The 20,409-nt window shown below is 42.7% G+C and overlaps 1 protein-coding gene across 1 annotated transcript in view; it reads right to left on the bottom strand.

Annotated features, from left to right (window-relative positions):
- ELAPOR2 (endosome-lysosome associated apoptosis and autophagy regulator family member 2) overlaps nucleotides 1-18,112 on the bottom strand; it is a 205,291-nt gene extending 187,179 nt beyond the window's left edge. Inside the window, exon 1 of the mRNA XM_065938920.1 lies at nucleotides 18,014-18,112. The gene's annotated coding sequence lies outside the window, so the exon portion shown is untranslated. The remainder of the gene's footprint in view (nucleotides 1-18,013) is intronic.
- Nucleotides 18,113-20,409: the final 2,297 nt, after the last annotated feature.

Below are 20,409 nucleotides of genomic sequence, written 5' to 3'. Positions count from 1 at the left end.
TCTGGTTGAAGATATCATCAGAACAATACTCCTCACCCCCGATTTCATCTCCATTCTTTATTCTCAGTACACACAGACGAAGACAGTGGCAGGGCATACTCAAGGTCCAGTGCCTGCCACATGCTGCTTACTGTGGAAATACTACAGACAGCTCCTGCTACTTCAAAATTCTAAAAACACTTTTTCTAACCAAGAATCTAGTATAGGCAGAATGAGATCCCCTCAGCTGATCAGCATAGAAAGAAAGTTTGTCTGACAGCAGAAACTGGTCCAGGGACACTGCACAGAACCCTCATCCCGGAGGCAAGAGGACCAAAGGCTACCCACTGAGCACCCAGCCGTGTGAGGGTAAGACCCGGTGAGTGGGACAGAGAGCTCCCCCAGTGAAGACACGTGCAACACTAGTAACTGCCTTGGGGGAGATGGTGGATTTCTGAAACAGAGGAGAAGGCAATTACTACCTTGAGAAAACAGAATAATGACAACGATTGATTCAAAGAGAAAAAATCTATCAGTAGCTGCTCCTTTAATATGATTCAATATGTAGTTTCCTGGAAGCAGCTGTGGTGACCTGTAAGTATAGACCAGCCTCCTGGGTAGGCAGAGTGCAAGGCTGTGGGGTTCAGTGAGGTCTCTGGAGACAAATACATTCCAGCCTCATGGCTCACGAGCTTTGTCATCTTCTTCAAGGTATTAATTGCCTTTCACCCAGCCTCATCCCAGCCCCATAGTTCACTAGCTTTGTCATCTTCTTCAAGGTATTAATTGCCTTTCACCTCAAGTTTCCTCATCTCTAAAAGCAGAGGCATGGACTGCTGTGAGGATTACTGTTAATATAAGTAAAGTGTTTACACACTTAATTATTCAATAAATGGCACTGTTACCAAGAAAATTGAAGATAATTAACTGAAAAAATATTAGAATTACCAAGACTGCTCTGTAAGAAACTAGATACACAATTAATTTTCAAAACACACTAGCTTTTCAATATTTCAGGGGAAAATCAAAAGGTAAAGTGGTAGGGGAAACAGCCACAGAAAACAGTAACACAAAACAGGTATACAAGGACTGTGCTTAAAAATATAGAATGCTTCAAACACTGAAGCAGATTCTACCCTCAAATATGAAGATAATTCTGTAAAGATGACATTTTTCCCCAAATAAATGAAGAAATTCAACAGAATCCAAGAGAAAATTCCAGGAAGAATTTTTTTTTTTTAATTTTCAGAAGTATTCTGAAATTGAACTGGAAGACTAAATGGAGTGAGAACAGTTGAGAAATTTGAGAGAAAAGTGACAAGTGTTATATAAAATTGTATTATAAATCCCTGTGAGCAATCTTGGTACAAAAATATCAACAGATATAAAGTAGCCCAAAAGGAATCAAATAATGTTTGTGTCTATATAATATGCCTCATATGTTATACATAAAACAATAGATTATAAAGAATATATATGCCTATTTGGCATAGAAAACAAATCAATGGAGAAAGGATGGCTTATGGATTGTTCAAATATGATTTGTGAAAATTTTTAGTTAAATTAAAATGTGGCAGTAAATTCACAGCATATTATTAAATACAAAAAAAATCAACTGTATGTACAGAATATTCCCATTTTGTCAACATACATGTAAATTCATAATGAAATATATGTAGAGAAATATCTGTTATTCCTATCACAAACGCTAATATATTCAGAGTGGTGTGCTTATTTGGTGGGATTAAGGGTGGTTTTATTACTTCACTTTTCTAAAATGTTATACATACACTGCTTTTAATTTTAAAAAAGGTCAAATGGGAAAAGTGAAACCATAAAAAAAATGTTAAAGCAAGTGGTGTTAGCATTTACCTGCTATTTAGATAGTGAAGCACTTTCTAGCATACCAAGTTCAGATCTACTTAAGCATCAACTGATTATTTTGGCTTGAGTTTTCTCCTAGTATGCATTATTGATATGCCCAAGAATTATCACATAGAAGTCAGGGGTAAACTTACATTTCAAATGGCCAGTTCCTTCTGTTCTCAACTTTAGGATGTTAGATTAAACACCAAAGGGCATTGCTTTATGTTTACAATGTAGCAATCTTAGAATACAGTGCTAAGGATAAGAGATTAAGAAAGAATGTGTCCTAAGATTAAACCACCAAGGAGAAAGATTTATCTTCTCACTTGTTACAGTAGCAATGCACATACATTCATTGAACTGCCCCTTAAATCTACCACAGACTGCAGCCATAACATTAAAAGATGCTTGCTCCTTGGAAGAAAAGGTATGACAAACCTAGATAGCATATTTAAAAGCAGAGACATTGCCTTGCCAACAAAGGTCCATCTAGTCAAAGCTATGGTTTTTCCAGCAGTCATGTATGGATGTGAGAGTTGGATTGTAAAGAAAGCTGAGCAACAAAGAATTGATAGTTTTGAACTTTGGTGTTGCAGAAGACTCTTGAGAGTCCCTTGGACAGCAAGGAGATCCAACCAGTCCATCCTAAAGGAAATCAGTCCTGAATATTCATTGGAAGGACTGATGCTGAAGCTGAAACTCCAATACTTTGGCCACCTGCTGTGAAGAACGGACTCATTAGAAAAGACCCTGATGCTGGGAAAGATTGAAGGCGGGAAGAGGAGGGGACAACAGAAGATAAGATGGTTGTATGGCATCACCGACTCGATGGACGTTGAGTTTGAGCCAGCTCCAGGAGTTGGTGACAGACAGGGAGGCCTGGTGTGCTGTAGTCCATGGGGTCAAAAAGAGTTGGACATGACTAAGCAACTGAACTGAACTGAACTGAAGTGTTAGTCACTCAGGCCTGTCCAACCTCTTGCTACACCATGGACCGTAGCCGACCAGGCTCTTCTGTCCATGGGATTTCCCAAGCAAGAACACTGGAGTGGGTTGCCATTTCCTTCTCCAGAAGATCTTCCCAATCCAGGGATTGGACTCATGTCTCCTGCATTGCAGGAGGATTCTTAACCTCCTGAGCCACCAGTGAAGCCCACAGTAACATAGATGCAGTACAGTAAACCAGAACTCATGGTTCCACACAGATGTGACCCAAGACAACAGTCTGTCCTAAAAAAGAAACAAAATCTCTGCAACTTTCAGAGTTAAAAGTAGCAGCACATGGTTTTACAGATATCAAACATCTTCTTGGATGAATTAAATTGTGCATTATTCTATCATCACTGAGTCTAATCTTGTCCTCTAAGTGAGCATTACACCAATACCTCTTATGCGTGACTGCACTGACTGTTACTTGAGGCTCACTACTATAGTCCCCTTAAGTCTTCTTCAAGCTAAACAGCCTCAGCTCCTTTGACCCATCATCAAGTATTTGGAGACACTCTCCAAATAGTTGTTCTTCCTAATTCACGCCTTAAATTAACATCACCCTATTCCAACGTCCCTCTTAGAATATTGCACCTAAGTTGTATTGAAAGTGAAGAGAAAGTTGCTCAGTTATGTCCAACTTTGCAATTCCATGGAATTCTTCAGGCCAGAACACTGCAGTGGGTAACCTTTCCATTCTCCAGGGGATCTTCCCAACCCAGGGATCCAACCCAGGTCTTCCACATTGCAGGCAGATTCTTTACCAACTGAGCTATCAGGGAAACCCTAAGTGAAAGTCATTCAGTTGTGTCTGACTCTTTGCAACTCCATGGACTATACAGTCCATGGAATTCTCCAGGCCAGAATTCTGGAGTGGGTTAGCCTTTCCCTTTTCCAGGAGATCTTCTCAAACCAGGGATCAAACCCAAGTCTCCTACATTGCAGGCGCATTCTTTACCAGCTGAACCATAAGGGAAGCCCAAGAATACTGGAGTGGATAGCCTATCCCTTCTCCAGGGGATCTTCCCGACCCGGGAATAGAACCGAGGTCTCCTGCATTGCAGGCAAATTCTTTGCCAACTAAGCTATTAGGGAAGCCACATAAGTTGTATTGGTGAAAAGTCGCTCAGTTGTGTCCGACTCTTTACAATCCCATGGACTATAGCCTACCAGGCTTTTCCTCCATGGGATTTTCCAGGCCAGAATACTGGAGTGGGTTGCCATTTCATTCTCCAGGAGATCTTCCCAAACCAGGGATTGAACCCGAGTCTCCCTCATTCTAGGCTTTACTGTCTGAGCCACCAGGGAAGTTGATGGCTCTGAGGGTAAAGCGTCTGCCTGTCCATGGGGTAGGCTACAGTCCATGGGGTCGCAGAGTCAGACACGACTGAGCGACTTCACTCAGCTTTCTGACTTTACAAATTTTGGTTAAGCCTTCTCAAAACCAAACTACTGTTTCAACAGTCAAAGTAGAACAGTAACAGGATAGAGACTAGATACTAAGACCAAAGGTATTGCATTGGAAACCTTCCTCCAGTTTATCATTAAGTCCTTGAATTATTAACTTCAGGATACATTTGTTCACATATCCAAGACTCTTCCTAGATATACTATCATTCAGCATATACTTCTGCATCTTGTCCACAGGGATGTGATATTTCAAATGTCTAACCAAACATCAAGAATCATGCACCTTAGTGGCTGTACTAGTTTGCATTCCCACCAACAGTGTAAGAGGGTTCCCTTTTCTCCACACCCTCTCCAGCATTTATTGCTTGTAGACTTTTGGATAGCAGCCATCCTGACTGGCGTGTAATGGTACCTCATTGTGGTTTTGATTTGCATTTCTCTGATGATGAGTGATGTTGAGCATCTTTTCATGTGTTTGTTAGCCATCTGTATGTCTTCTTTGGAGAAATGTCTGTTTAATTCTTTGGCCCATTTTTTGATTGGGTCGTTTATTTTTCTGGAATTGAGCTTCAGGAGTTGCTTGTATATTTTTGAGATTAATCCTTTGTCTGTTTCCTCATTTGTTATTATTTTCTCCCAATCTGAGGGCTGTCTTTTCACCTTACTTATAGTTTCCTTTGTTGTGCAAAAGCTTTTAATTTTCATTAGGTCCCATTTGTTTATTTTTGCTTTTATTTCCAATATTCTGGGAGGTGGGTCATAGAAGATCTTGCTGTGATTTATGTCGGAGAGTGTTTTGCCTATGTTCTCCTCTAGGAGTTTTATAGTTTCTGGTCTTACATTTAGATCTTTAATCCATTTTGAGTTTATTTTTGTGTATGGTGTTAGGAAGTGTTCTAGTTTCATTCTTTTACAAGTGGTTGACCAGTTTTCCCAGCACCACTTGTTAAAGAGATTGTCTTTTTTCCATTGTATATCCTTGCCTCCTTTGTCAAAGATGAGGTGTCCATAGGTTCGTGGATTTATCTCTGGGCTTTCTATTCTGTTCCATTGATCTATATTTCTGTCTTTGTGCCAGTACCATACTGTCTTGATGACTGTGGCTTTGTAGTAGAGTCTGAAGTCAGGCAGGTTGATTCCTCCAGTTCCATTCTTCTTTCTCAAGATTACTTTGGCTATTCGAGGTTTTTTGTATTTCCATACACATTGTGAAATTATTTGTTCTAGTTCTGTGAAAAATACCGTTGGTAGCTTGATAGGGATTGCATTGAATCTATAGATTGCTTTGGGTAGAATAGCCATTTTGACAATATTGATTCTTCCAATCCATGAACACGGTATGTTTCTCCATCTGTTTGTGTCCTCTTTGATTTCTTTCATCAGTGTTTTATAGTTTTCTATGTATAGGTCTTTTGTTTCTTTAGGTAGATATACTCCTAAGTATTTTATTCTTTTTGTTGCAATGGTGAATGGTATTGTTTCCTTAATCTCTCTATCTGTTTTTTCATTGTTAGTGTATAGGAATGAAAACAGTGTGGAGATTTCTTAAAAAACTGGAAATAGAACTACCATATGACCCAGCAATACCACTTCTGGGCATACACACTGAGGAATCCAGATCTGAAAGAGACACGTGCACCCCAATGTTCATCGCAGCACTGTTTATAATAGCCAGGACATGGAAGCAACCCAGATGCCCATCAGCAGATGAATGGATAAGGAAGCTGTGGTACATATACACCATGGAATATTATTCAGCCGTTAAAAAGAATTCATTTGAATCAGTTCTAATGAGATGGATGAAACTGGAGCCCATTATACAGAGTGAAGTAAGCCAGAAAGATAAAGAACATTACAGTATACTAACACATATATACGGAATTTAGATAGATGGTAGCGATAACCCTATATGCAAAACAGAAAAAGAGACACAGAAGTACAGAACAGACTTTTGAACTCTGGGGGAGAACGTGAGGGTGGGATGTTTTGAAAGAACAGCATGTATATTATCTATGGTGAAACAGACCACCAGCCCAGGTGGGATGCATGAGTCAAGTGCTCGGGCCTGGTGCACTGGGAGGACCCTGAGGAGTCGGGTGGAGAGGGAGGTGGGAGGGGGGATCGGGATGGGGAATACGTGTAACTATATGGCTGATTCATGTCAATGTATGACAAAACCCACTGAAATGTTGTGAAGTGATTGGCCTCCAACTAATAAAATAATATTTAAAAAAAATAAAATAAAATAAAATAAAATTTAAAAAGTCAAAAAAAAAAAAAAAAAGAATCATGCACCTATATCACGCTGCAGACTGACTGGTCACCTAACCCTCCGACCCTCAGTCAGCTTCTGTGCTATCACTCTTTCCTAGCTGTGCCTTTTCAACCTCATTCCCAATCGCTTCTTCCTCGGCTTGCCTCTAAATGCTGGTGTTTCCCCGAGCACCTTCCTCAACACACGGTGCTCACAGCCCAGGTGACCTCATCAACGCCACTGGCTTCAATTACCTCTCACTGTGTGCCCCCTGGCTCCCAAGTCACCTCTTGGATGCACTCTCAAACATTCAGCCGTCTCTGGGAGAGCACTGCTTGGCTGTCCCTCGGGCATGAGGATGCCAATAATGAACTCATCCTCTTTCTCCCAGCAGACCTATTCACCTCTTACATTTTCAATCTCAATGAAACGTAGAGTGTCTACCAAGTAGGCCAAGGAAAACCCCTAGAAGTTGTGGTAGACTGAAATTGATCACTCAGCTGTCAAATCCATCTCCTAGCCTCCCCCTTTGATCATTTGCTTAGCTCTGACTTTTTTTTTCCTCCTCATAGGAGAGGCAATAGCCTCCTAATTGATCTTCCTGCCTCCAATATTACCCCCCTTTTATATTCCTCCACTCACAAACAAAATAATCTGTCTAACCTGATGTCAATGATTCCCCAAAGTTTTCTCACAAAAACCTCAGTCCCAGTCTTCCTCATAATCTAGTTCTCTCTTGCCATTGTCGCTCATGTGCCTTTACTCCAGCCCGTGAAGTGGTCCTGTGATTTAACTCCTCTGTGTAGTCACAATCGGTTTACTTTGACTAAGATAGATGGCCTCAGTGCATGCTATAAAGCACTTGCAGAAATCTTTCAAAACAGCTCAGACAGCACCTTCTCTGAGACCAGGACTCCTTGGTGTGATTTAGTCGCCCACCTCTGCTTCTATAAAACTCTGCATAACTTCATCACAGTACTTAACCCATCTCTAATCATAGATTTCCATATTATTAGTTCACCTGTGAGAGAAATACATGATCTGCACTCATTAAATGTCACATGAACAAATAAACACATGAATGGCCATGGAAAAAGAATAAACAGGGAATGAAGTAGGGTGGTCTTGAAATTTCAAAAGCACACTCTTAGAATAAAGACTGTCAATCGAAACTCAAGAATTCTTGGTCACTCTGCAGTTGTTTTGGGATTTTTCTCAGTCAGTCACATGAAAGACTTCATATAGTGTAGGAATTTAATACAGTATTATGTGTCAAACAGATTTTTTAATTAGAATTTATTCCTATGCTATATGTTAAGGGAAGTAATTCCATAGACATACTTATTATCTGAATAATTAATTATTTTATCTGGATTTTATATTATCTCAAAGCATGTAGACAGGGAAAAAAATGTAAGGAAATGTTTTTTCAAAGTACTGTATATATGGTATCCTTAGTATATATTAAGAGCACCAGTAAGTGAAAACACCTAAACAGAAATTCCACAAAAAGTGAAATACAAAAAGCTAAGTCACATAAAAAATACTGACCATCAACAGTGATTACAGAAAAGCAAATTACATCAGTGAGACAGCATTTTCCACCATCAAATTAATATTAATAATTGTTCACAGACAAAGAAAACTTATGGTTGCCGAAGGTGAAAGGGGAGAGGAAGGATAAATCGGGAAGTTGGGAATAACACATACACACTACTATGTATGCTTAGCTGCTCAATCATGTCCGTCTCTTTGTGACCCCATGGACAGTAGCGCACCAGGCTCCTCTGTCCGTGGGGATTCTCCAGCCAAGGATACTGGAGTGGGTTGCCATGTCCTCCTCCAGGGGATCCTCCTAATTCAGGGATCGAACCCAAGTCTCCTGCATTGCAGGCGGATTACTTACCACCTGAGCCATGAGGGAAGACCACACGCTACTATAATAAGATAACCAACAAAGACCAACTTATAGCACAGGGAACTATACTCAGTATTTTGTAACAACTTCTAAGGGAAAAGAATCTGAAAAGAATATATCAATATATAAATGAATCACTGTGCTATACACCTGAAACTAACATGACACTGTAAATCAACTATACTTCAATTAAAAAATAATCAATCAATAACACTTTTCACTGTTGTTTAGTACAGTAGAGTTCATATCCTTCAACCTAAGATTTCTGAGGCAATTTTATAATATCTTCAATATTCAGGAATTCAAGGGTTTGTGTTGCCCCTTATATTGTTGTTTATGTATTTTTATACTACAAAGAATTAAAAACAATCAAAATTAAATTTACTCATTTGTTTGACACAGTGCCAGGCACCGTGTGAGGTACTAAGGATACAGTGTGTGTGTCCAGTTACTAATTCGTGTCTAACTCTTTGAACTCTATGGACTAGAGCATACCAGGCTCCTCTATCCACAGAACTCTCCAGGCAAGAATACTGGAGTGCAGTAGCTTATCTTTGAAAAGTAGTAGGAAGAAAGGGATGGAGGGAGAGATTGCCTTGTCTTTCTGGAACTTACAGTTACTGAGAGTGGGCTCATAAACACTAAATAATTAAAATATACATTATGATGGATGCTGAAAACTGATACGGAGAAAAATAAAAGCATGAAATGGGGATACAGAGATGGCTGCAATTTTAAGTAGGTGACCAGGGAAGGCCTGACTGAGAAGATGACAACTGAGTAGAAACCTCAAGGGCATGAGGGAGAAAGACAAGCAGATATCTGAGAAGAGAGTTGTAAACAAAGGAAGAACCAAGGCAGAAGCCCTGAGAAAAGTTTCCACAACACGTTCTGCAGAAAGCAAAGAGAACGGGGAGGCTGATGTAGAATGAAGAATGGGGGGAATAGTAAGATGACATGAGCGGCTTAACGGAGGCAGGATCATGTTGGACCCTGCAAGCCACCATCAGATCTCCGATTCTGGACGAAGCCTTAGAAGAGCTCTGAGCAAAAGATAACACTTATGTTTCAATGGGATCTCTTTGCTCTGCTGAGCTCAAACTGGAGATCAAGATGGGAAACAACAGCCATCATCCAGGCGAGGTCCTCTGGTGGTATGGCCCAGCAGGCCAACAGGGGAGAAGCTCTGACTCTGGTTCTTCAGAAGCAGAGACCAGAGAGTTTGCTAACGGATTGGATGTGGGACATGGGAGGACAAGAAGTAAGGGGAGACTCCAGATGTTGAGGCCTGAGTCACTGAAAGGGAGGACTTGCCAATCAAAAAACTGGGAAAGACCACGCAGGAGCTGGAGCAGGCAAGAGCAGGGGCTCAGTTTCAGACGTGTCAGGTTTGAGGCACTTACCCAAGCAGAGGCATCCAGGCTGTGCTTGGCACGAAGTCACGAGATGGTCCACGCAGGAGATGGGAATTGAGAGAGGTCCGCAGGCATATGGCATTTAAAAGCAAAAAACTATATGACATCACCAAGAGGGTGAGGAGGGAGGGTGACAGAAAAGATAAAGGGGTTAAGGATTGAAGCAGGAAAGTCCCAATGTAAAGAAATCAGGGACATGAGGAAGAACTGGCAAAGATCGAGAAGGGTTGCAGTGGAATAAGAAAAAAATCAGGAGAGCGCTGGATGCCTGAAGCCAAGTAGATGTTTCAGAGGTGATGGAGCAGTCAGCTTGGTCCAGTGATATAATAAGGCGGGAAAACTGAGGAATGGATGACAAACTTATTATAGCAAAGAAGCGGTCATTGTTGACCTAGGAAAGGGCATTTTCAATGAAAGGTTGAAGTAAAAGGCTCATAAGTAAACAATGGCAGATACTCAAATGAAGCTATATTTTGTAGTATATCATATATTAAAATATTTTATAAATATTATGAAAAATACTTATAAAGAAACATTAATATCATTGAGAAATGCTTAAATAAGAGAGGGAAAGATACAACATCTACATAAAGTATGCACTCACTTATAGCTAAAAAGGAAAAGAAAATATATAGGTAGGAAGTGTGCTAAAACATTAATACTAGATATCCCTAAGTGGGCCTCTCTGGTGACTCGGTGGTAAAGAATCTGCCTGCCAATGCAGGAGACACAAGTTTGATCCCTGATCAGGAAGATCTCCTGGAAAAGGAAGTGGTTACCTACTCCAGTATTCTTGCCTGAAAAATCCCAAAGACTGAGGAGTCTGGTGCTACAGTCCATGGGGCTGCAGACACTAGGCACAACTTAGCCACTAAACAACAATAACAAAGATGCCCTGCAGAAGCAGGAAGTTAGCAAGAGTTACAGCTGAAGAAATGCTAACAACAGAACAGGTCCCCGAGTTTCAGACAGTTAAACTGTATCCCTCACTTTATACCTAGGGCAGTGGTCTCCACCTTTTAGCCTGCCTCATAATCCTGTAGAGGGCTGGTTGTGACAGATTGCTGGGCCTCAAACTCAGGAGTTTCTGATTCAGGAGGGTGTGTACAAGATCCAATAACCTGCATTTCTAACAAGTGCCTGTGGAATGTTGACAGTCCTAGTGTTAGGATCACATTTTGAGAGCCAGGGACTAAAGCAAAAGAACCTCATAAAAGTGAAGCTTTAAACAGGTTAAATAACATCCTGAATTCCAGAGCTATAAATTGACTTGAGAATAAACTTCAATATATTCTGATCCCTGGGCTTTTGTTTCAGAGTCTTAAATCTGGTACAATTAAGAGAAGATGTCAATTAGGATTAAATGTGTTATAAAGATCAATTCCTTTTTATAGCTGAAAAGAGTGGAAGTCACTCACTCTATGAAATTTTCAAGGCAGTGATTAGTGCCCCCAGAGAAGAGGACCTGTACCTTACTCGCTTCTAAAACCCCTAAAGTGCCTTAAACAAGAAGACAGTTAATCACCATTTGCTGAATAGGATGAAATGCCTGCCCTAATGAGTCTATCTCATGTTGGGTGGGTTGGAGAGGCAGGTGTTCAGAGCCTCTGGTAAGGCATACAGCACCTCTGAGTGACTCAGAAAATGGAACCTGCTCTGGGGATATGACTCAGACAAAGGCTCTCTTTCCTCTATATGGATGTAGACCCGCGCCAGGGCAGCTGGCTGGGCACCCTGAACACTGCATGGACTCCCACTCTTACATGGGCACGTTTGGGTACAACTCACCCAGCCTTGCAGGAGAGGTCTGTGTGTGTGAAGACTTTGTAGAATAGGGTATGGATGCACCAGAGCAAGCAACAGGCTGGAACAGTGAAAAGTCTGTTGTGTTTAGTACTCTAGGAAGGGTTAGACATGGTGGTGGTTTAGTTGCTAAGTCTGAGTCTGACTCTTGCGATCCCATGGACTGCAGTCCGCCAGACTCCTAAATCCCTGGGACTTCCCAGGCAAGACTACTGGAGGCGTTTGCCATTTCCTTCTCCAGGGGATCTTTGTGACCCAGGGATCCAACCTGCGTCTCCTGCTTGGCAGGTGAATTCCTCACCACCTGGGCCACCTGGGAAGCAGGTCATAGGAACTGATCCAGAAGTAAAAGGTTTCCTCTGGATGAGAGGCTCTATCATCACCACCCACAGCCTCGTACTCACGCTGTGGGTCTCAGCTTACAAATCTCTTCTGGGGAATCCCTCCCACCCCAACCAGACTAAAAAGGCTATGTACACCCACTGCACACAGTTCCCATAACTACTTATGACAAATGTAATTACCTGATATATGGTGTCACTTTGAGTCTGCCCACATGAGATTATAAAGCTCAACATGGAGAAGACCACACATTTTATTCAACATTTTACTGCTAGTACCTGGTACATGAATATGTAATAAATGTGTTTAATGTTGAAATATTACATATAACTTCAATTAAGAAAGGCAAAAAGGGATAAGAATTATCCTTGGTTTCTCCAGGGGGGCTTCCCCAGTGGCTCAGATGATAAAGAATCTGCAATGCACGAAACCCAGGTTAGATCCCTGGGTTGAGAAGATCACCTGGAGAAGGAAGTGGCAACCCACTCCAGTATTCTTGTCTGAAGACAGAGGACAGAGGAGCCTGGTGGGCTACAGCTCATGGGGTTGAAAAGAGTCAGACACAACTGAGCGACTAACTTTCTTCAGGGAGAAGGAGACGACCACCAAAATTTAACTTTTTTTTCCAACAAGCAAGAATTATTCTAGGATCCAAGGCACTGCTGAAGAATACACTCTGATAGGAAAATGTGCCACTCTATACTATGCTCTGCTATTTCTATCCCTTGTGCTAAAATATGACACTTCACAGATCTGTCAACTCTTGGTTTTACATTGTAAATATTGATGGTGTGAATACTTGCTTGCATTTGCCTAAAACATGAGAAATGGTTCTGAGCATAAAAACTTGAAATGGAAAATTCACCTTCACAAGCATAACAGGCAAGATTAATTATGTTAACTGCTTGAAAACAGAAGCCAAATCCTAACTTCTTCAGTGACAGTGTGGCTTTAGACTCCCTAAGCCCTTAACCCACAGCCCATGACCTTCAGAGACTTCCTACATAAAGGTTAAAGGTTATTTTTCAACTACTCCCATCAAAGTCTCAAACAGAAAACAGGACCATTTACAAGTCTTCTGACTTCTGACATGGATGACCCAATTTCTTAGCAAAGCTTGGAATAATATAATAATAAAATTCTACTCCATCGCTTTTGGGCTTCCCAGGTGGTGTCAGTGGGAAAGAAGCCCCCTGCCAATGAAAGTAATGCAGGTTTGATCCCTGGGTCAGGAAGATCCTCTGGAGGAGGGCACGGCAACCCACTCCAGTATTCCTGCCTAGAGAATCCCATGGACAGAGGAGTCTGGTGGAGTATTGTCCCTAGAGAGTCAGACAGAACAGAAGCAACTTAGCATGCATACATGCCATCACTACTACCTCACCTGCCAGTCAGTACCATCCCACCACCACCCAGGAACCACTCGGGCAAGAGCACCAGTGAGCTAACTGTCAAATTCAAACTTCTCTTTTCGGGTCTCATATTATTCGAATTTCTCTGGACCACTGACACTACAACCAATGCCCTTCTTCATCAAAGACACATCCCCTTTGCCCCATAACTCTGCACTATTGTGTTCCCCAGAAACCCGCCATTCCTTGTCTGTCTCCTCTGTGTACTTCTCAGTTTCTGTCCCCTTTAACATCAGTAAAACCCAAGTTCCATCTTTCACCTTTTGTGCTCACTCCCTGGATTATCTCATCCAATCCAGCAGTGTCAACCATGCCTTTCATTCAAGTGAGCTCCATGTCTCCACTCCAGCCTAGACCACGGCCCTGAGCCAAAGGGCCTGCCACCTAACTGCCTAGTGAAACCTTGAAAGGTCAGCTCTCCAGAACCAAGCTCCTTATCTCCTTATCTCCTCTTCCTCATACTCCTCCTCATGGAGGCAGGACCTCTAGACAAGGCAGAACCTTCCATTCCCTCACCCTCCACATCTACCCACTGTCAATTCCACCTTCTAACATCCTCCCTCTTTCCATCTTCACAACTACTCCTCAACTGAGGTTCTGTCATCCTTTACCTGGACACTTACAACTGCTCCTGGCAGGCCTCACCTCTTTCTATTTCCCACTCCTATGTGACCTCCATACTGTTTCCAAACTATATTTTATTACCCGTGATTTTTAAATCTTTCTATGACTTCTCATCACCTACCAAATGAAGAGCAGCTTCTTAGCAAGATGGAAGGTCCTCTATGATCAGCTTCTGCCTGCCTCTCAGGCTCATCCCTCATCAGGCTCCTCATAGCATGCAGCACTCTAGTTATATCCAATTACAGAGGAACTGTTCTGAGCTGCTGCCATTTTCAATCTGTGCTCTACATCAAAAATGTCTTCCCCCAAACGAGCCCAACCTCACATCTGACCCTTGTTTGCTTGGCAAATTCCTACTCATCTTTCCGGACTCACTCACCTCTTCTGCAGGGCCTTTTTTGATCCTTCCCACTAGATTTACAGCCCCTTTCTTCTTTCATGGCAACAAATCACTTCACCGCAATTGTTAGTTTCCATATCTGACTCATCCTTACCCAATCAAATTTTACTTTTTCAATTTGGAATTTCACATCAGCTGACATTTTGCCTGTTTAAACTCAGTAATGTTTAAACTCAAACTGAGCAAACTGTTTAAACTCAGTAATGGTGGAATAAAAACCATTGGCCAAAACGTCATGATTCAATCAAGATTCAGAGAAACCAGAAAAATCATATTATGTAGGACTATAGAATAGTGAAGTAAGAATCAAGCAAGTTTGTGATTTAATTTTCCAAATTTAAATAATGCATACATAACTCACTTAGTTCTGTTCTTTTTAGGCACTTTTCTCTCATGCACTCTATCTTCTAATACCTCGCTCCAACTCTGAATCATCTGTTGGCTTTTATCTTTTTGTTCCTCTGGTAGTCCCATTGAGTCAAAAATTCCATTGCATTCAATTCTTGGATAAGCCTATTTCTCTGAACCTCTGAAGTTTCTCTGTAGACCATTCCTGAAACATCAGGATAGAGGTCTACTAAGCTAGCAGTCGTCAACTTTCATATATTTATAAAGTTTCCTTTAACTCATACTCACTTTTAACTCATATTCATGCTCACAATTGAGATAGGCAGATCATTTTATATCACTATCATTTTATAGGTGTAAAGCAGATACCCAGAAACCTAGAAGATATTTATCCTTTTAAGTTCCCCCATAATTAATTTGAAGAAAATTAGTTCTATACTTTCTGATGTTTAGTCCTCACTGTTTTTGTTTTTTTAATTTAAATGCCATTTCTTAAAGTCACATCCTACTGGTGTCAACTGCTGGCACTCTGACTGTACCTATTACTGTCTCCTCTTTCTGTCTGCGCTTGTGCATCCACCCTACTGACTGGATCCCCAGCTGAGCATTCCAAAGTAATCACTTTTCTCTCCTTCTCTGCTCCATAATCAATGACTTTGACAAAGGAAGCTGTATTATATGAGTTTCACCCCAGAGTCCAATCCTCAGCGAAGAATCTTAAGTGACACTTTCCACACGTCCCAGCCACTCTCTTGTGAACTCGGGGGATCATAAAAAGATTCCTCCCAGGCCAGCTTTCTCTGCTTTTCCTTTTGCTGCTTTCTGCCAAAACTAGGCAAGGGAAATGAGAATCTATGTGATTTAGTTAAAACATGATGACTTTTTATAAAAATACTGATAAATGAGGATAAAGCTGAAAGTACTGGCGGCCATGAGGTTTAGAATTACCTGCAGATTTTCCTTTCGACATCCTTTTCTTGTCATCAAGAGCTGTCTTTAGTTTCCAGTCTCATACCCCTCCCTCACTTTCACTGCTCTACTGTCCTCCCCACCAGTGGTGCTACCCTTTATGTTTTGGGGGATTCCTTTTCTGTTAATAAAGAGTGGAAAGGGATCAACAGGCAGGAGTGGACACAAAATAGGTAACTTTTGGTGTTACATCTTTACTCACAAGAGTTTGGCACACATTTCCATAGCTGAATCTCACAGGAAGGCCCCTCCCCACACATAAGCACCAGCCAACTCTTACCCTCAAAGCCTGAAAAACTCCTCCATTCTCACATCCATCTTAAAAACAAAGTTAGAGAGAAACAATAATCAATTCTATAAATTAGCTCAGTGGGTTAGACCAGCGGCTAAAGAGCAGATTCAGCCCCCCTGGCCCCGCCAAAGGAACCCCCAACTCCCAGTTAAACATCTGCCAACTGTTCGTCAGTCATCATAACATAACTGGATCTGCGCATCACCATTTCTAAAAACACAAGCCACAGGCATGTTCAGGAGCATCCTCCTATAATTTTACTTATTCCCATCAATTCGAACTTGAAACATCAAGGAACTGAGTCAACTGAAACTTGTAAACTCACTATAATTAACTGAACACAGCCTTCTGGAACCTTCAGTCAACCCCTGCCTCTGGTTTCACTATATCTGTCTCAGGGTGCAGACTCCATTCTGTCTGGGTCTGCATGGGTAGAAAATGTGCTCACCTAAAGGATCGGTCTAGCTCGAGTGGCCACCACCCCTTCACTAGCCCTCACTTTCACCTGTTTCAAGTAAAGCCTCCATCACTAAGAATTAATTTTACAAGAATCTGATTTTTCACTCCAGGAAAAAAAAGAAAAAGGTTTTGCATAATTGGGACTAGGGGCTGGAGGCAAGGTTTTAAGTTTGTCCTGTTGCAACTACTCAATCTGAAGATGACCAAGAAGTGGGCTTTCTCTGGAAGCCTGGAAGAATGGACTATTCCCAGGTGATAGAACACAGATTAAACAACTAATTATCCTAATAAGCTCTGAAATTAAACACGGCTGTTCGCTGAGCTCTTGCCCTGATTTCCCCAATTATAACACTACTGTGTGCTGCTATACATGCCTTTGGTCTGAATCTCTTTCATTTCAGTCTGTCCTAGGACTGAGACTGTTGGAGAGGAAGGTGAAATATACGGATGATGGATGAGGTCTAGAACACAGATATTCTATAATTCGAGTCTGGGTAAAATTCAAAAGTGACACAAAGGAACAAGGTCCGGTCTTGCCTCCCAGGAGGGATATTAGCTAACCCATTTTTGTTACATCAAAATAAAATGACCCATCACCCTGATTCCTAGCAATCTTCCTAAAACAGTATTCACTCCTCACATCCTCCTCAACATAATCACTCAAAGTAGGTCAGAAATGTTGCTTCCTTCCCCTCATTGATTTTCATTAAGAGGATGCACTTTCTGGAACACTAAAGGAGAAGATAAACACCCAGTACAGCTACCAATGACATCCCCTGTACATTTTTGGCATTATTAAGTACAGTTCTTCCAAAAGCAGAGGGAAAAAAATCTCATCACTCCTATTTATTTTTCTTGGTTGTATATCAACGATAATCTCAAACTTCAAAATACACAGTAGTAGTGCTTCAGCCAGCTGATGAACATCCCCCAAAAGGAGCACATAAACTCTCCTTCTAATTTTCTAGATCACCAACCCACCTCTTCCCTAAGTACACATTCTTTTTCGTCCTAATTCACATCCATGTTTTGCCAGAAGGATGCCAAGCGACACCACACACTGACTTAGCAAGTCCCCGGGGCCTTATCAGGACGCTGAGTGCAAGGGAAGGGGTTTGTAGACGCTGGGGAGTGGCGAAGGGGGAGCTGGAAGCTCTCGCGGCAGTGCCGGCTCTCCAAACCCCACCGGCAGGGCTTCCCCAGTCCCCTGCCCTTGGTGAAAACTCCCCTCGGCCCCAGGTCCTCAAGCCTGGCACTCCAGGAAAGCGCCGCAAAGTCCTTCAGAGCCCTCAAAACACAGGAGCGCGGAAAGCATCCCCCCAAAGTCAGCAAAGCCACACATCCTCTCTTGGCCACCTTCTCGGGGCGGGCAACTTCATCCCTGGAAACAAACGAAAAGCCCGGTCTTCCCAGGAAGGAAAGAGGTGACAGGAGAGAGCAATGAATGGGCACGACCCTCATCCCTCACTTCCCGCCCCCCTCTCCCCCACCCCCACCCCCCGCAAACTCCAGGTTTCGGAGCAGGTGCGGCTCACCTCCAGGCAAGGAGGAAGCGGGCGGCCGGAGGTGGAGGGCAAGTCCCCAGCCCAGGCCGCCTGGCAGCCGGCGAGTGCCCAGCAGCAGATCCAGGCGGGGCTCCAGGGCGGCGAGAGCCCGCGGCGGGGAGCCCTGGCCGGCCGCCCCCGGCCCCTCCCCCGCGCCGGCCCCGGGCGGAGGAACAGCATCTCCTTCCCGCTGCGGTCGGCCCGCCGGCCGGCTGGAAAGCAGCCTCCCGGGGTGGGGCGCGCTCTGCTCCCGGGCCGCTAGGGCTGCGCGCTCAGCTCACAGCTGACAGCTCCGCTGCGCTCGCGGCCCCGGCGGCCGGCGCCCGTGCTCCCGTCACGCCGGAGGGAGGGACCGCGGGGCGCGGGCGCGGCGCGGGGGGCGGGACGCGGGGCGGGGACGCGGGAGCCCGGGAGCAGGTGCAGCAGGCGGGGTCTGCGGCCCAGCCCCTCCGGTCCTGGCGTGCAGTGTGGTCGCCGGGGGCTGGAGCTCCATTACACTGTAGAGGGGGAGAGAGGCCGGGGTGTCTCCCGTCCACGGTCCCCCTGGCCCACCAGGAGGGGCGCTCCGGGGGGAGACAGAGTAAAATCCAGGACCTCAGGACATTGTTTTCCGGCGGCCGGTCTTTAAATGCTTCCTACTTCCCGCGTCACGCACAAACACACCCAGATGAGCCCCAGGAGCATCCTTTCGTAAGAATCCAACTAGCTGGCGTCAGATGGAATTTGGGGGTGATTTGGATGTGCATCAAATGGCGGGGAAGGAAGGGGGAATGAAATTTAGATGCAGGTTGTGATTCAGTATTTTCACTACTTGATGAGAATAATGACAATTCATAACCCATAGGTTGTTATGAGGGTTAAATCAGTTGATACACTGTAAAGCACCCGAGAGTGCCTGACAAGGAGTAGATTTGGTTCGCGTTGAAAGTGGTAGTGATGGATCATCGATGCTGCTGGTGTTACTTAATAGGGATAACTGTGCAACCTTGGACAAGTAAGCCCTTTTGTTCCTGGAAAAAGCAGGTTTTCCATCTGTACGATAACTGGGATGGTCTTTTTCTTTCATTCAAAAACATGTTGAGTTGGGTGGTAGACACCAAGAGGTGAGCAAGATGAACATTACGGTTTCCTCAGTGTTGGGGATCCCTTCCTCTAAAATTCTGTGAATGGATGAGTTATCCTGTTCTTCAAAAGGAGCACCCAAATTTCTTTTAATTGAGCACCTAGAGAAATCTACCTGGCAGACCTAATTAAGTTGACTTGAATTGTCTGTGGCACAATCCTAATGTCCCTTTAATAAACATTTCCACATAAAATGTGCAAGTCCTTTCTCTCTCTCTCTCCTTCTCTCTCTCCTGTTTCATGTGTTCTGATAATAACAATAAAGCATGTTTACTGTTAACATTTTGGAAAATATTGAAGACTATCGGGAAGAACATAAAATCACTAGGGAACCCACCACCAAGAGATAACACTATTAGTGGTATTAGCATGTTGAGGTATTGCCTTCTTGGCATATAATTGTGCGTGTGCTGCAAAACTGGGATATAATTTGTAACCTGCTTTTATTTTTTCCTTAGTATTAATATTTTCTCACGTCATTAAAGTCTCTGACAGCACAACTTAAGTAACCGTATAATATATAATATATTCTACTGTTTGGATTATATGTAATCTACTTTTGGATATTAGGCACTATTTCTCAAGTATTCAATGTTATTAATAATTCAACCCTGTATATTCACTAGTAGGACTGGTGCTAAAGCTGAAGCTCAAATACTTTGGCCACCTGATGCAAAGAGCCAACTCACTGAAAAAGACCCTGATGCTGGGAAAGATTGGGGGCAGGAGGAGAAGGGGGCGACAGAGGATGAGATGATTGGATAACATCAACAACTCAATGGACATGAGTTTGAGAACACGCTAGGAGATAGTAAAGGACAGGGAAGCCTGGCATGCTCCAGCCCATGGTGTCACAAAGAGTTGGACACAACTTACTGACTAAACAACAACAGTAATTTTAGAATGAATATACATCTACTTTTAATTTTCTATGATGCTTTTCTAAAATTGAAATCATTGGATTACATAGCATGTGCATTTTTAAAGGTTTTGATGAATAGTGCACAAATTCCTTAAAAAAATTTTTATCAGTTGCTATCAGCAGTTTATGAGTACTTATTTCATAACTTTCTAAATTATAATACTTTGTATATCTGCCATTTTTGTAGAAGAGAAAAATGCCACTGTGTTAATATTTTTTAAATGTATAGCATTTTTTTATTTAGTAATGTTACCAAACTCACGTTCAGCTGCTCACCACTCAAAAGCCAATAATGGAGAGCCAAGTGTTGGTAGAAAGAAAAGTTTGCTTTAATCAGAAGGCC

Source organism: Muntiacus reevesi, chromosome 6, assembly GCF_963930625.1.
Source record: "Muntiacus reevesi chromosome 6, mMunRee1.1, whole genome shotgun sequence".
Taxonomy (NCBI): domain Eukaryota; kingdom Metazoa; phylum Chordata; class Mammalia; order Artiodactyla; family Cervidae; genus Muntiacus; species Muntiacus reevesi.
The sequence above is the reverse complement of the archived record's forward strand: the minus strand, read 5'-3'. Positions and strand labels throughout refer to the sequence as shown.